Source organism: Uloborus diversus, chromosome 10 (assembly GCF_026930045.1).
Source record: "Uloborus diversus isolate 005 chromosome 10, Udiv.v.3.1, whole genome shotgun sequence".
In the NCBI taxonomy this organism is placed as follows: domain Eukaryota; kingdom Metazoa; phylum Arthropoda; class Arachnida; order Araneae; family Uloboridae; genus Uloborus; species Uloborus diversus.
Genome location: NC_072740.1, coordinates 107,278,046 through 107,296,378, shown reverse-complemented (window position 1 = coordinate 107,296,378; position 18,333 = coordinate 107,278,046).

Below are 18,333 nucleotides of genomic sequence, written 5' to 3'. Positions count from 1 at the left end.
TCAATTGTATTTTTATGTGTTTTTTCTAACAATGGTTTAATGTTATGTTTTACTGATAATTGTGTTCAAAGAATTTTAGAATTTTGCAGATGAACTTAAAGTTCATCGGGGGGAGTTTGTCACGGCCAGATTAATTCAGAAGAGGGCGCCGTTGCTGTAAAATATTGTGAAATGAAATTGGTAACGGCAAGAGATAAAAATAGATTGCATCGGTCGAAATGTTGTAGTTTCAGTTGTGTTTTGAAGGCGCAATTAATCCTTTTTAATGTAAATAAATTTTAACTTTACTTACCTCATAGTGTTTTCTAACTTATTTGAATTCTACAATTTACGCACGTGACGCCTCATGTATGTTATTAAAAATATTAATGAACACATTTTTTCTGCTTAACTAATTACAAACTTATGTATGATTTCTTAAGCAAAACTTTCGGCATTAGCCTTTGAAATTATTTTGTTTTAATGAAATATATGAACCGTCACGTGCGGGACAAAATATTAACTTTTTCGTGGAATGGCCGAGAAGTAGTTTTCAAATGTAGTCAACCATCCCTTTGAAGTTTCCCCACCATGATACGAATTTCGAAAAAAAAAAAAACACTGACAGGGCTTTTGAAAATCCGATCACAATATGGGTTTAGAAATAACATTTTTTCCTAAAAATCCCGTTGAGAAAGAGGGTAAATACAGAAAAATACAAAAATAATAACAATCAAGTCTTAAAAATAAAACTCCTCTTATTTATTTACCAGAGAGTCGCCCATCAAGGTATGATGGGTGAAAATTGCTTCTTCTCTTCTACATTTGAACGAAACAATTGCCTGTTTGCTGTTCTTTTGATAGTTGAAATTTCAACCCTAACACCAGTGGATTAACCCTTAAATCCAGTAGATAGCTTCCATAGTTGACCGCTTTTTCGTTTCTTCATTCCCCTGAAATGACACAGGCTTGCCAGTAAGACAGTTAAGTTACCAATCGAGTTTAGCCTTGTCACAAATAAAGCCTTTCCCTGCATGTCAAACATTACCAAAACACATTACCAAATTATCAAGCCGTGGCGCGAGTTGCATTGTTGAAACAAGCGGGTTTCTCGATCATCGGCTATTATTTATATGAGGATTTAGAAGCTAAACAGCTTCACATACATAGAGGACTGCGTGCCAAGCGCCTTGCCTCCGGAAACACACAGGAAAGATTTACATTGCAAGAGATGTAAATAACACCCTGGGCACGAGCGGGAATCGAATTCACGACCTCCGGCTTGTAAGACGAAGCTTCTACCACAGAGTCGCTGATTCCCTAACTCCTCCTTTAATTTTCACTAAAATTAAAATTTTTCCTGCTTATGTCCCCAAAAACGTTTACTTAAACTCTGGCGACTTCTCCTCTCCATTTTAATTTATTCCTGATATGTATGTGAAAAATTACAAACTTGCCAATTGGAAGTTCATAAATATTTAAATATCTTAACCTGAAACTAATTCATTTAAATGGTACTTAAAACAAGTTGTCTTCTTAAGTTAGTCAAATCTTATCCAAAATTTTCAAATAACATCTTTATTTTCCTCTTTACAAAAATAATCCCTTTCCAATGAAACATAAGTCTTTTTTTCTTTTAAGTAAAAGCTTTTGTGTATGTTCGACTAAAGCAACCGGTTAACAGCTCGTTCCAATACAGCTAGGATGATTAAAACTAATGAAAATATTATGGACACTCACGCACTAACCACTGACGTCATAAAATCAACCAATCATTGCAACCGGTTGCGCTATTCGAACATGATTCCTTTATTCGCAAACTAATTTGCATACGATCACTTAATCCCGCATTGTATAGAAGGGATTTTATTGGCCAAACCTCGAGCAGCGCAGAAATTTGATGACACTTTTGTATTGGAAGAACATCTGGGCAGTTTCACGCTTGATCGGTGCGACGGGAAGCGTTCTGAAAGATGAAGGGAGCAACTCGGGGAAGGGGGGTTTATTTTGAATGTTCCGTAGATTGAAGACTTTTCTGGATAATTTTAATGGTATTCAGAATGGACCAAGTATGTAGGGGTAAGTACATACCTTTCAAATTATAGTGTAATGTGTATGTTTCTGAAGGAGTCCCGCATCCGGTAGATGCCGAGATTCTCTAGTGAATGTCAACACTCACAGAGCAAAAACATTGACGGAAGACTGAACATTAGAAGTGCAATAAAGAGTGCAATATATAGAAAATCCAGCATCCATGGGCATAATTGAAAATTTTAATGTTTTTGTGCTATTCAAGAAGGGAAAGGTGGGCAAAGTGAAATAGGGAAGTATTTAATCTGGTTTTAGTTCCCCCTATCTTCTAATATTTTAACTTAGTAGTAGTACTTAGTCTATTCCAATCAGGAAAAAAAATGGCGCTGAAAATTAAGGCACATGACAATATAGGCAATTTCAAAAAACTGATACTCAATTGTAATATTTTGTTGTAAGTCACAAATTATTTTTGTAATTGTAAATGATAAAGATATTGTTAATAACATTTTAAATATTTAGAGCTTCTGATGTTCGATGCAGTATTTATTTATTAATGTTAATTTGTATGTTAAATATTTTGTACAATTAGTCAAGAACATGCGGGGTAATGCGAATGGGGCAAAGTGAAATAATTTATTTCGTTTATTCGCTCACTCATTTACTAAGTCACATGTATTTATTTTTTAATTCATTTGCATTACTGATTCATTTGATAGCAAATATTTCTTTTATTTGAATAGAAAATATTTCTTCAGAAAAATATTTATTTTTTACTTGATCAGTAAAAAAATGGGGGGGGGGGGGGATTTTCCTTTTTTTTTCTTTTTGAAGGCGCCAAGAATAAAAAATAATGTTTCAATGCAAGTTTATATTGGTATTACAATGTTCTTTCTTTAAGTACTGCAATTTTCTAAACAAATTTCCAATTTGTTCATTTCGAAAAAGCTCATTCGTCTTAACTATATATTTTACTTTGCCTCACATTCCCCTACTCCTAATTTTTAGAAACTTAAAATTATTCATTTTTCCTTAGTCGAATGTGTAATTTTATTCATATTTATGTACACTGATTTAATTGAATACGATCTTAAATCTAATTTGCCTTTTTTTAACTTTAGCTGGATGTCCATAAAGCAATATTGAAATGCAGATAATATACGGAATTTGAGTTGGTAAGTAATTTTTAGACACTTCAATGCATTAGTGCTTTACCTTTCTAGAAAAAAAAAATTGTATTTGTAATGTGTCGTTAAGTCTTTGTAAAACTGAAAGTTTTAGGTTTATTATTTTGAGAGTTAAAGGGTATAAATCTAAAGAAAATGTATACTTTAATAGTTTTTTTGCGAATTTCTTTTAAGAATCAAGGATGCTTTCACTATATCACGACTGGTGTTTACTTTTATTCACTTCTTGAGTGATAGAAAACGAGACGAATGAGCTAATGATTTTTTTAATGGTTTATGGCGAATAAAAGCTATGAAAGGTAAAATAATTTAGAAAAAAAAGTCTTTGGTAATTAGTACTTTTTTTTTTTCTTTTTCTGTTAGGGTTCAATAGTTTTTGCATTTACGTTGTCATTTAAAATATTATTCCATTTCAAAGACTTAAGAGTGGTAATTAGGAACTTTTCGAATTTTCAACATTGACAGCATTGAGATTCCAAAGACTTGTCGTTAAATTTTCTTTTCATCACAGCAAGAGATATGCACTGCATTTTCATTTGTATTGTCAGTCTCAGGAGAGGTGCAGTTCATATTACACATTGACACGTGATCTAATATTTTCTATACTCATTCGTAGTAAATTGACAGGAAAAAGAATCAGTGGAAAGTCATTTCAGTCAATGTTGTAAGATTCTGGGCTGTTGTGCCGTGGTCTGAGTGTTGTTACTCCAAACGTTTCGGCCGCATCTGCGGCGGCCATCTTCAGTGTTAGAGGAGAAGAAGCTTCAGGGAAGCGACTTCCTAGCAACTGATGCATATATCAAAGTGTTGTCACTATTTATGTGGGAAGAGCTAGCTCACCCTTCGTTCTGGGCCCGGATTGGCTGATGAACGTTCGTCCTTGTTTCTGGTTGGCTGAAACTTGCGATCTCTTCATTCTGGTTGGGGATTGGCTGATGGGCATCTGTCGCTGATTCTGGTTGGCCAGAAGTATCTCTCGAGATACATAACGCCAATTATATTATTTTAAGATCGCACTTATGTACTTAAATTAATTAATGAACGTATTTTTCATTTCTCAAATCAACCTTTAATCTTTTGCATAATTGTTCAGTGCAAACTTAACGTTGCTATATTAGTTATTGAGTAGTTTTGATCTTTGCAATTTCAACAAGACCAGTTAGAGCAAAAAAGCTCATTGTTCCTCATGCCAAAATCAATTTTCAACATTGGATGCATCTACTTCAGCTAGGATTAGACTCAATTCATTACAAATACTTTCGACCTGTTAAAGCAATCGTACATAAAACTATATATTTTTTTTTGGACAGGAAGTGTTAATTACGCCACATTCATTCGTTCCATCTCACCTTAGTAATTTATATCAATTAACATAATTAAAAGGATCCTCTTAAAATAAAGCATTAATTTAGAATAAAGTTGCTAAGAAAAATGACGCGCAGCTCAAAAAGCAAGATATCTCGTCGATTTTAAGTTTTAAAACTGAATAAAGAGAATCAGATGATCATTAACACACATTCAATGCAACAGTTTACAATGAATCGTAAATTTTAATAAGAATGTATTGAAGTTGCTGTCGAAACCGTCTGTGTTATAATTTATTTATTTAGCGTTTCTTATATAGAATACTTAATGTCTGATATTTTAATCCCATTTGGCATTTTTTTAAAAGGTTATGATTTTATAAAATATCGTTTCTCTTTCCTTTAATTTTTTTTTCTGAGTATGCACGACAAAGATCTCCTTTTATCTTAAATTACCATTCAAGTCGCTTCAAAACCACATTTGACTAGTTTCTTCGATTTTTTTTTTCGTGACGTCTGTAACAACGTGTGCAATTACAAACGTAAGTACTTGAAGATTTGCTCGTCAATTTTCAGTTTGAAGGCGTTTTTGATTAAAAACACTCTTCTTGATAATTTAATACATGCAGAAATCCTTGAAAAGTCATAAGTGTTCAATTTGATAACTCTATTAATTATTTTAAAATTTTACCTAAGATGTTTCCTGGGAAAATGGTACCAGATCCTTCAGCACTAGAAAGTGGTAACATCCTTTATAAAATTTACTAACTTGAAATCCTGTTGTTTTTCTTTCTTTCTTTTCTGAATCTCTTTTTTTTTTTTTTTTTTGAAAAAAAATATGGTATTAAAATTATGCATTGCTGTTTTGATGTAGCTTCTCATTTCTTGAAAGCTGAGGGGGATAATGAAGGAACAAAAAGAAGGGGGAGGGGCAGATAAGTACAATATGAAGAAAAGTAAACTAAATGGTAAATTGAAAAAAAAAAATGAATAAAAAAGTTAAATTAAGAAAATTGAAGTATCTATACAATCATTGATGCCTTTTTCTAGTGGTTTTTACGCGATTTGTCATCATAAATCCTGCTATTGTTGTGAGAAATCCAACTGAGTAAGAAATTTTATAAGATAAATTTTGAATCAAGTAACCACAGAGAATTATTTTATGAATTGTTGTACCTCGTGTTTGTCAAAAAAAAAAAGGAGAAAACAACATCGATGTTCTGGCAGGAACTCTTTTTATATTCGAAATTGTTAGGAACTACGTTGCTTTTGCCAAGTAGACATTTAACACATTGTTCAAAGGGGACGAAATAAAAAGAAAAAACCTCTTTTAACGATGTATTTTTTCTAACCTTTACAAGCAATTCTTAAAGCTACATTTTAATGTCACAATAGAATTGCCCTAAAGAACATCTTTTACAGACGATTTAGAGCTATCAGGTTGTTATTAAGATAACTAATTTTGTTATTGTAGTATGACAGAGGAATGTAGGGCAAAGAGAAATTGTGAGATATTTACTCTGTATTAGCACCACCTATCTGGTAATATAGTACCTGTGTAGTAACACACGTTGTTTATTCCAGTCAAGAAAAACAAATCTTTGAAGATCAAAGCAAATAATAATGCAAGCAATTTTCAAAAATTGATACTGAAATTCTAATACTTCGTTGTAAAAAATATGTATGTTTTTAACATTTTAAATGTTGAGAACTACAGTGCACTATTTATTTATTTAATGTTAATCTTATTTCTGTTTCAAATGCTTTGTGCAAGGAGTCAAGTGTATGTGGGGCAAAGTGAAATAGTGTAGTTCATTTCGTTTACTTATTTTAATTTTTATTAAATCACTTACGTAGTCATTTATTAATTCATTAACATCCTTTCACTTGATGATTCACGTATTCATTCATTCACTTACTTTCTTATTCACTCAGTATTTTATTCATTCATTAATGTTTTCTCGTCTATTAATTTGTTTATCTATTAGTTTATTGTTGCATTACCTATTCATTCATTATTTTATTTACTTATTCATTTGATTAAACATGTCTTTATTTAGACAAATGCAAAATACCTCAACTATTGTATTTTTCACTTTGCAACATGGAAATAAATGAAAAATATTTTTTTTTCTTTTGAAGAGATAAAGGGCCAAATACAAAAAAAAGTTTCAGCTCAAATTTTATCATAAAATGCATTGTTCTTTCGTTATGTAGCTTTCAAAAAAAGTCATTTAAACTATTATTATTCGCACCACCTCTCCCTAATATGAAAAAAAGCAAAGATTTATATTATGTTTGTATCTAAGTGCAAATTGCCTATACATATTAAAGCATATGCAGAATATTGTACAAATTTTATAGTTTATTTGACTTAAACTAAATTACATAGGAGGTAGTGAGAAAAAAAGGCATGTAAGTGAAAAAAATTAAAAATTTAAAGATAACCAGTACAAATGGTAGGGCAACCTCTCTTCTGTCTTAGGGAAACAGATAGTACTAGTAGCCCTGGTAGGTGCTGTCATACAGCAATATTTTGATAAAAAAAAATCAATGAAAGCCTACCTAGAACGTAATCTTTAAACCTGTTTTACTCACAACTTGAAATTATCCACTTACATCCCTTTGCTTCTCACTGTCTCATATGTTTTATTGATTTTAATGGTTATCGACGTTTTAAAATTGTCACTAAATTGTGTGTCGAATAGTCGACTATCTGGGGTGAAGAGATCAGTTGCATCTGGTCAGGGATCCCCAGACGACTTAAAAAAATAGTGTACAAACAAGTTTAAATCTGTGAAAAACCTGTAATGTGAAAATCTGTAAATGAACCGAACCATTGCTTCGGTCACTCGTCTGGTCTGCTAATTCTATATTAGCTACCAGTTTGTTTCGCACTCTTGGCTTCCTTAAGAGGTTTTCCATCTCCAGCTCAGTCACTTTCCTATGCCGGGCTGATGAGTGCTAATAAGCACGAAACTGCAGTCCTCGGCTGGAAATGACTGAGCTGGCGGTGTATTTCACGAAGTTTAAATCTTCTATGTAATTGTGATCCGCCATAATATCATTAATGGGGAAAAAAAATCTAAATAAACTAAATAGGAATAAAAGTAGTATAACTTGGCCACGGCGTGATGGCCGACGACCTTGAAGCGGAAACATCATTTGTATCACTTTTAACAGGTTGTTTGCTTTTATTTTGAAATAGATAGGATCAGCAAGGATGGGCCTCCTGCTTCTCGGCTCTTTCTGGCTGATTCTTCCTGTTACAACTGGCACAAATGATATTTTTGCTTCAAGGTCATCCGCCATCTCTCCATGGTCCATCTTTAATAACGCGAAATATAGTACACAATTTCAAATCTAGTTTCCTTATGAGTTCAGTGAGATAAATCTTTTGTATTTTAAAACCTAATTTTCAAATTTTACTTCTTTCACTCGAAATCTTATTTCAAAATTCCAAAGTATTCAAAACTTGTAGGGTAATTATATATATTACTTTGTTTATGGCAGTTACTGCTATTGAAATTGAATTGTTTAGAATTATTTTACAATAGGTGACTTTGTTGTTTCTTTTCTTTAATTATTTTTGATTGAATCCCGTACGTTTTATGTATTTAGAGCTATCTGAAAGAACGAGAAGGATTATTTAAAATCTAAGGACTCATCAAGGTTTTTGTTTGAATAATTATCTTCGCCGTTTAGAAAGAAAATAAGGCAATATTTGCATGTTTTTGTATATACTTCAAATTTACCTTTAAAAAATCCCATCAAAATATTAAATAGTTACACAAGCCATGAAATTTTATAGGAAGATTTTTTGCAATGAAAGAAAGAAAAGTACCTCAATCTGTATTTTTCAACAAGATAACTTACTTTCCAAAATGATTGCTTACATATTTGTGTTACTCATGAAATAATATATGTTGCGTTTTAGTCAGTGATGCTTCTCGCTATTAATAAAATTCTTTACAATTTATCATAGGCGATTGTTGACAGAATGCCAGAGATTTATGTTTGTCATTTATGATGTGCAAATGACCTGTACGTATTATACCCTGTCCAGAGTATTGTATACGTTTTATAGTTTGTTCGACTTAATCTAATTTACAAGTTTTATTTATTGTATTGGTTATCCATGTTTTAAAATTGCCACTGACTTGTGTGTCAATAGTCGACCATCTGGGGTGAAGAGACCAGTTGCATCTGGTCAGGGATCCCCAGACGACTTACAAATTGTACACAAGTTCAAATCTTCTATGCAAATTGTGATCCACGTTAAAAGTACTAATGAAAAAAAATCTAACTGTATTAAATAGTGATAAAAATATTATAGCTTGGCCATGGAGCGATGGCCGACGACATTGAAACGAAACATCATTTGTATCATTCGTAGCAGGTTGTTTGCTTTTATTTAGATAGGATCAGCGAGAATGCGCCTCCTACTACTCGGCGCTTTTAGGCTGATTCTACCTGTTACAACTGATAAAAGAAGACGTTTCTGCTTCAAGGTCGTCCCCATCTCTCCATGGTCAATCTTTAATAATAACGCGAAATTTAATACACAATTACAAACATAGTTTCTGTATGAGTGTTAGTGAAATAAATCTTTTGTACTTAAAATCCTAATTTTTAAAATTTGCTTCTTTCTCTCGAAGATGGCTTATTTCAAAACTTCTAAGTATTCAAAACTTGTACACGCGTAGTAATATTTGTTTTTTTGGTTTCATTAATATTAGTGCTATTGAACTTGAGGTTTTAGAATTTGGTATCTTAGGGGATTGGTGACAGAATGCCTGAGCTTTGTTATATGTGCCACTTATAATGTGAAAATGGCCTGTACATGTTATAGCCTGTGCGGAGTATTGTATACATTTTATAATTTGTCTGACTTAAACTAATTTACGTATTTTTTATTAATTGTATCGGTTATTGACATTACTTGTGTGTCGAATGCAGTCGACTATCTGGGGTGAAGAAACCAGTTGCATCTGGTTAGGGATCCCCAGACGGCTTAAAAAAGTGTACACACAAGTTCAGATCATCTATGTAAATTGTGATCAAAAGAGAGCCTTTAGAGTCTTATGTCATACAATTCACGTTAATATCATTAATAGAAAAAAAAACCCTTAATGTATTAAATATAAGTATAAAAATAGTATAGCTTGACTACGGAGAGATGACGGGCGACTTTGAAGTGGAAACATCATTTGTAATAGGTTGTTTGCTGTTATTTTGAAATTGATAGGATCAACGAGAGTGTGCCTCCTACTACTCGGCGCTTTTAAGCTGATTCTACCTGTTACAACTGATAAAAATGACGTTTCTGGTTCAAGGTCGTTCGCCATCTCTCCATCGTCAATCGTTAATAATAACGCGAAGTTTAACACACAAATTCAAACAAAGTTGTTGTATGAGTTTTAATGAAATAAATCTTTTGTACCTAAAATCCTAATTTTCAAATTTTGCTTCTTTCTCTCGAAGATGGCTTACTTTAAAATTCCAAAGTATTCAAAATTGTAGGGTAATACTATTTATTTCTTTGTTTTCATTACAGTAACTGCTATTGAAATTGAGTTTTTTAGAATTGGTTTGTAATAGGTGACTTTGTTCTTCCTTTTCTGAAGTTCTTTTTCATTAAATCCCTTGCTTTTTATGTATTAAGAGCCATCTGAAAGAACGAGAAGGATTATTTAAATTCTAAGTACTTATCAAGATTTTTGTTTAAATACGTATCTTCGTCGTTTAGAAGAGAAACCAAGCATTATTTGCATGTTTTTCTATATACTTCAAATTTACCTTTGAAAAATCCCATCAAAATATTAAATAATTACACAAACCATGAAATATTTTATGGGAAAATTTTTTGCAATGAAAGAAATAAAAATACCGCAATCCGTATTTTTCAGCATGATAACTTACTTTCCAAAATGATTGCTTACATATTTGTGTTACTCATAAAATAATATATGTTGGGTTTCAGTCAGTGATGCTTTTTGCTATAAATTAAATTCTTTACAATTTATCATTGGTGATTGTTGACAGAATGCCAGAGATTTATGTTTGTTATTTATAATGTGCAAATTGCCTGTACATATTATAGCCTGTCCAGAGTATTTTATACGTTTTATAGTTTGTTCGACTTAATCTAATTTAAATGTCTTATTTATTGTATTGGTTATCCATGTTTTAAAATTGCCACAAACTTGTGTGTCAATAGTCGACCATCTGGGGTGAAGAGACCAGTTGCATCTGGTCAGGGATCCCCAGACGACTTAAAAATTGTACACACAAGTTCAGATCATCTCTGTAAAATTTGATCCACGATAATAATATTAATGAAAAAAAAAATCTAACTGTATTAAATAGTGATAAAAATATTATAGCTTGGCCATGGAGCGATGGCCGACGACATTGAAACGAAACATCATTTGTATCATTCGTAGCAGGTTGTTTGCTTTTATTTAGATAGGATCAGCGAGAATGCGTCTCCTACTACTCGGCGCTTTTAGGCTGATTCTACCTGTTACAACTGATAAAAGAAGACGTTTCTGCTTCAAGGTCGTCCCCATCTCTCCAAGGTCAATATTTAATAATAACGCGAAATTTAATACACGATTTCAAACATAGTTTCTGTATGAGTGTTTGTGAAATAAATCTTTTGTACTTAAAATCCTAATTTTCAAATTTTGCTTATTTCTCTCGAAGATGGCTTATTTCAAAACTTCTAAGTATTCAAAACTTGTAGCGTAATAATATTTGTTTCTTTGGTTTCATTAATGTTACTGCTATTGAACTTGAGGTTTTAGAATTGGGTTTTTAGTATTTGGTATATTAGGGGATTGGTGACAGAATGCCTGAGCTTTGTTATATGTGCCACTTATAATGTGAAAATTTCCTGTACATGTTATAGCCTGTGTAGAGTATTGTATTCATTTTATAGTTTGACTTAAACTAATTTAAGTTTTTTTTATTAATTGTATCGGTTATTGACATTACTTGTGTGTCGAATGCAGTCGACTATCTGGGGTGAAGAAACCAGTTGCATCTGGTTAGGGATCCCCAGACGGCTTAAAAAAGTGTACACACAAGTTCAGATCATCTATGTAAATTGTGATCAAAAGAGAGCCTTTAGAGTCTTATGTCATACAATTCACGTTAATATCATTAATAGAAAAAAAAACCCTTAATGTATTAAATATAAGTATAAAAATAGTATAGCTTGACTACGGAGAGATGACGGGCGACTTTGAAGGGGAAACATCATTTGTAATAGGTTGTTTGCTGTTATTTTGAAATTGATAGGATCAACGAGAGTGTGCCTCCTACTACTCGGCGCTTTTAAGCTGATTCTACCTGTTACAACTGATAAAAATGACGTTTCTGGTTCAAGGTCGTTCGCCATCTCTCCATCGTCAATCGTTAATAATAACGCGAAGTTTAACACACAAATTCAAACAAAGTTGCTGTATGAGTTTTAATGAAATAAATCTTTTGTACCTAAAATCCTAATTTTCAAATTTTGCTTCTTTCTCTCGAAGATGGCTTACTTTAAAATTCCAAAGTATTCAAAATTGTATTGTAATACTATTTATTTCTTTGTTTTCATTACAGTAACTGCTATTGAAATTGAGTTTTTTAGAATTGGTTTGTAATAGGTGACTTTGTTCTTCCTTTTCTGAAGTTCTTTTTCATTAAATCCCGTGCTTTTTATGTATTAAGAGCCATCTGAAAGAACGAGAAGGATTATTTAAATTCTAAGTACTTATCAAGATTTTTGTTTAAATACGTATCTTCGTCGTTTAGAAGAGAAACCAAGCATTATTTGCATGTTTTTATATATACTTCAAATTTACCTTTAAAAAATCCCATCAAAATATTAAATAATTACACAAACCATGAAATATTTTATGAGAAAATTTTTTGCAATGAAAGAAATAAAAATACCGCAATCCGTATTTTTCAACATGATAACTTACTTTCCAAAATGATTGCTTACATATTTGTGTTACTCATAAAATAACATATGTTGGGTTTCAGTCAGTGATGCTTTTTGCTATAAATTAAATTCTTTACAATTTATCATAGGTAATTGTTGACAGAATGCCAGAGATTTATGTTTGTTATTTACAATTTGCAAATTGCCTGTACATATTATAGCCTGTCCAGAGTATTGTATACGTTTTATAGTTTGTTCGACTTAATCTAATTTAAATGTCTTATTTATTGTATTGGTTATCCATGTTTTAAAATTGCCACAAACTTGTGTGTCAATAGTCGACCATCTGGGGTGAAGAGACCAGTTGCATCTGGTCAGGGATCCCCAGACGACTTAAAAATTGTACACACAAGTTCAGATCATCTCTGCAAAATTTGATCCACGTTAATAATATTAATGAAAAAAAAATCTAACTATATTAAATAGTGATAAAAATATTATAGCTTGGCCACGGAGCGATGACCGACGACATTGAAACGAAACATCATTTGTATCATTCGTAGCAGGTTGTTTGCTTTTATTTTAAAATAGATAGGATCATCGAGAATGCGCCTCCTACTACTCGGCGCTTTTAGGCTGATTCTACCTGTTACAACTGATAAAAGAAGACGTTTCTGCTTCAAGGTCGTCCCCCCGTCTCTCCAAGGTCAATCTTTAATAATAACGCGAAATTTAATACGCGATTTCAAACATAGTTTCTGTATGAGTGTTAGTGAAATAAATCTTTTGTACTTAAAATCCTAATTTTCAAATTTTGCTTCTTTCTCTCGAAGATGGCTTATTTCAAAACTCCTAAGTATTCAAAACTTGTAGCGTAAAAATATTTATTTCCTTGCTTTCATTAATGTTACTGCTATTGAACTTGAGGTTTTAGAATTTGGTGGTTAGAATTTGGTATCTTAGGGGATTGGTGACAGAATGCCTGAACTTTGTTATATGTGCCACTTATAATGTGAAAATGGCCTGTACATGTTATAGCCTGTGCGGAGTATTGTATACATTTTATAGTTTGTCTGACTTAAAATAATTAACGTATTTTTTATTAATTGTATCGGTTATTAACATTACTTTTGTGTCGAATGCAGTCGACTATCTGGGGTGAAGAAACCAGTTGCATCTGGTTAGGGATCCCCAGACGGCTTAAAAAAGTGTACACACAAGTGCACATCTTCTATGTAAATTGTGATCCAAAGAGAGCCTTTGAACTCTTATGTCATACAATTCACGTTAATATCATTAATGGAAAGTTTAAAAAAAACTAAATAAATTTAAAAAGGTATAAAAATAGTATAGCTTGACCATGGAGAGATGGCAGACGTTTTTGAAATGGAAACATCATTTGTAACTGGTTGTTTGCTGTTATTTTGAAATTGATAGGATCAACGAGAGTGTGCCTCCTACTACTCGGCGCTTTTAAGCTGATTCTACCTGTTACAACTGATAAAAATGACGTTTCTGCTTCAAGGTCTTCTGCCATCTCTCCATCGTCAATCTTTAATAATAACGCGAAGTTTAACACACAAATTCAAACATAGTTGCTGTGTGAGTTTTAATGAAATATATCTTTTTTACCTAAAATCCTAATTTTCAAATTTTGCTTCTTTCTCTCGAAGATGGCTTACTTTAAAATTCCAAAGTATTTGAAATTGTAGGGTAATACTATTTATTTCTTTGTTTTCATTACAGTTACTGCTATTAAAATTGAGTTTTTTAGAATTGGTTTGTAATATTTGACTTTGTTCTTCCTTTTCTGAAGTTCTTTTTCATTAAATCCCGTGCTTTTTATGAATTTAGAGCCATCTGAAAGAACGAGAAGGATTATTTAAATTCTAAGTACTTATCAAGATTTTTGGTTAAATACTTATCTTCGTCGTTTAGAAGAGAAACCAAGCATTATTTGCATGTTTTTATATATACTTCAAATTTACCTTTAAAAAATCCCATCAAAATATTAAATAATTACACAAACCATGAAATATTTTATGAGAAAATTTTTTGCAATGAAAGAAATAAAAATACCGCAATCCGTATTTTTCAACATGATAACTTACTTTCCAAAATGATTGCTTACATATTTGTGTTACTCATAAAATAACATATGTTGGGTTTCAGTCAGTGATGCTTTTTGCTATAAATAAAATTCTTTACAATTTATCATAGGTGATTGTTGACAGAATGCCAGAGATTTATGTTTGTTATTTACAATTTGCAAATTGCCTGTACATATTATAGCCTGTCCAGAGTATTGTATACGTTTTATAGTTTGTTCGACTTAATCTAATTTAAATGTCTTATTTATTGTATTGGTTATCCATGTTTTAAAATTGCCACAAACTTGTGTGTCAATAGTCGACCATCTGGGGTGAAGAGACCAGTTGCATCTGGTCAGGGATCCCCAGACGACTTAAAAATTGTACACACAAGTTCAGATCATCTCTGCAAAATTTGATCCACGTTAATAATATTAATGAAAAAAAAATCTAACTATATTAAATAGTGATAAAAATATTATAGCTTGGCCACGGAGCGATGACCGACGACATTGAAACGAAACATCATTTGTATCATTCGTAGCAGGTTGTTTGCTTTTATTTTAAAATAGATAGGATCATCGAGAATGCGCCTCCTACTACTCGGCGCTTTTAGGCTGATTCTACCTGTTACAACTGATAAAAGAAGACGTTTCTGCTTCAAGGTCGTCCCCCCGTCTCTCCAAGGTCAATCTTTAATAATAACGCGAAATTTAATACGCGATTTCAAACATAGTTTCTGTATGAGTGTTAGTGAAATAAATCTTTTGTACTTAAAATCCTAATTTTCAAATTTTGCTTCTTTCTCTCGAAGATGGCTTATTTCAAAACTCCTAAGTATTCAAAACTTGTAGCGTAAAAATATTTATTTCCTTGCTTTCATTAATGTTACTGCTATTGAACTTGAGGTTTTAGAATTTGGTGGTTAGAATTTGGTATCTTAGGGGATTGGTGACAGAATGCCTGAACTTTGTTATATGTGCCACTTATAATGTGAAAATGGCCTGTACATGTTATAGCCTGTGCGGAGTATTGTATACATTTTATAGTTTGTCTGACTTAAAATAATTAACGTATTTTTTATTAATTGTATCGGTTATTAACATTACTTTTGTGTCGAATGCAGTCGACTATCTGGGGTGAAGAAACCAGTTGCATCTGGTTAGGGATCCCCAGACGGCTTAAAAAAGTGTACACACAAGTTCAGATCATCTATGTAAATTGTGATCCAAAGAGAGCCTTTAAAGTCTTATGTCATACAATTCACGTTAATATCATTAATAGAAAAAAAAAACCCTTAATATATTAAATATAAGTATAAAAATAGTATAGCTTGACCACGGAGAGATGACGGACGATGGTGAAGAAACCAGTTGCATCTGGTTAGGGATCCCCAGACGACTTAAAAAAAGTGTACACACAAGTGCACATCTTCTATGTAAATTGTGATCCAAAGAGAGCCTTTGAACTCTTATGTCATACAATTCACGTTAATATCATTAATGGAAAGTTTAAAAAAAACTAAATAAATTTAAAAAGGTATAAAAATAGTATAGCTTGACCATGGAGAGATGGCAGACGTTTTTGAAATGGAAACATCATTTGTAACTGGTTGTTTGCTGTTATTTTGAAATTGATAGGATCAACGAGAGTGTGCCTCCTACTACTCGGCGCTTTTAAGCTGATTCTACCTGTTACAACTGATAAAAATGACGTTTCTGCTTCAAGGTCTTCTGCCATCTCTCCATCGTCAATCTTTAATAATAACGCGAAGTTTAACACACAAATTCAAACATAGTTGCTGTGTGAGTTTTAATGAAATATATCTTTTTTACCTAAAATCCTAATTTTCAAATTTTGCTTCTTTCTCTCGAAGATGGCTTACTTTAAAATTCCAAAGTATTTGAAATTGTAGGGTAATACTATTTATTTCTTTGTTTTCATTACAGTTACTGCTATTAAAATTGAGTTTTTTAGAATTGGTTTGTAATATTTGACTTTGTTCTTCCTTTTCTGAAGTTCTTTTTCATTAAATCCCGTGCTTTTTATGAATTTAGAGCCATCTGAAAGAACGAGAAGGATTATTTAAATTCTAAGTACTTATCAAGATTTTTGGTTAAATACTTATCTTCGTCGTTTAGAAGAGAAACCAAGCATTATTTGCATGTTTTTATATATACTTCAAATTTACCTTTAAAAAATCCCATCAAAATATTAAATAATTACACAAACCATGAAATATTTTATGAGAAAATTTTTTGCAATGAAAGAAATAAAAATACCGCAATCCGTATTTTTCAACATGATAACTTACTTTCCAAAATGATTGCTTACATATTTGTGTTACTCATAAAATAACATATGTTGGGTTTCAGTCAGTGATGCTTTTTGCTATAAATTAAATTCTTTACAATTTATCATAGGTGATTGTTGACAGAATGCCAGAGATTTATGTTTGTTATTTACAATTTGCAAATTGCCTGTACATATTATAGCCTGTCCAGAGTATTGTATACGTTTTATAGTTTGTTCGACTTAATCTAATTTAAATGTCTTATTTATTGTATTGGTTATCCATGTTTTAAAATTGCCACAAACTTGTGTGTCAATAGTCGACCATCTGGGGTGAAGAGACCAGTTGCATCTGGTCAGGGATCCCCAGACGACTTAAAAATTGTACACACAAGTTCAGATCATCTCTGCAAAATTTGATCCACGTTAATAATATTAATGAAAAAAAAATATAACTGTATTAAATAGGGATAAAAATATTATAGCTTGGCCACGGAGCGATGGCCGACGACATTGAAACGAAACATCATTTGTATCATTCGTAGCAGGTTGTTTGCTTTTATTTTAAAATAGATAGGATCATCGAGAATGCGCCTCCTACTACTCGGCGCTTTTAGGCTGATTCTACCTGTTACAACTGATAAAAGAAGACGTTTCTGCTTCAAGGTCGTCCCCCCGTCTCTCCAAGGTCAATCTTTATTAATAACGCGAAATTTAATACGCGATTTCAAACATAGTTTCTGTATGAGTGTTAGTGAAATAAATCTTTTGTACTTAAAATCCTAATTTTCAAATTTTGCTTCTTTCTCTCGAAGATGGCTTATTTCAAAACTCCTAAGTATTCAAAACTTGTAGCGTAAAAATATTTATTTCCTTGCTTTCATTAATGTTACTGCTATTGAACTTGAGGTTTTAGAATTTGGTGGTTAGAATTTGGTATCTTAGGGGATTGGTGACAGAATGCCTGAGCTTTATGTTATATGTGCCACTTATAATGTGAAAATTGCCTGTGCATGTTATAGCCTGTGCAGAGTATTGTATACATTTTATAGTTTGACTTAAACTAATTTAAGTATTTTTTATTAATTGTATCGTTATTGACATTACTTGTGTGTCGAATGCAGTCGACTATCTGGGGTGAAGAAACCAGTTGCATCTGGTTAGGGATCCCCAGACGACTTAAAAAAAGTGTACACACAAGTGAACATCTTCTATGTAAATTGTGATCCAAAGAGAGCCTTTGAACTCTTATGTCATACAATTCACGTTAATATCATTAATGGAAAGTTTAAAAAAAAACTAAATAAATTTAAAAAGGTATAAAAATAGTATAGCTTGACCATGGAGAGATGGCAGACGTTTTTGAAATGGAAACATCATTTGTAACAGGATGTTTGCTTTTTTTTTGAAATAGATAGGATCAGCGAGAGTGTGCCTCCTACTACTCGGCGCTTCTAAGGCTGATTCTATCTGTTACAACTGATAAAAATGACGTTTCTGTTCAAGGTCGT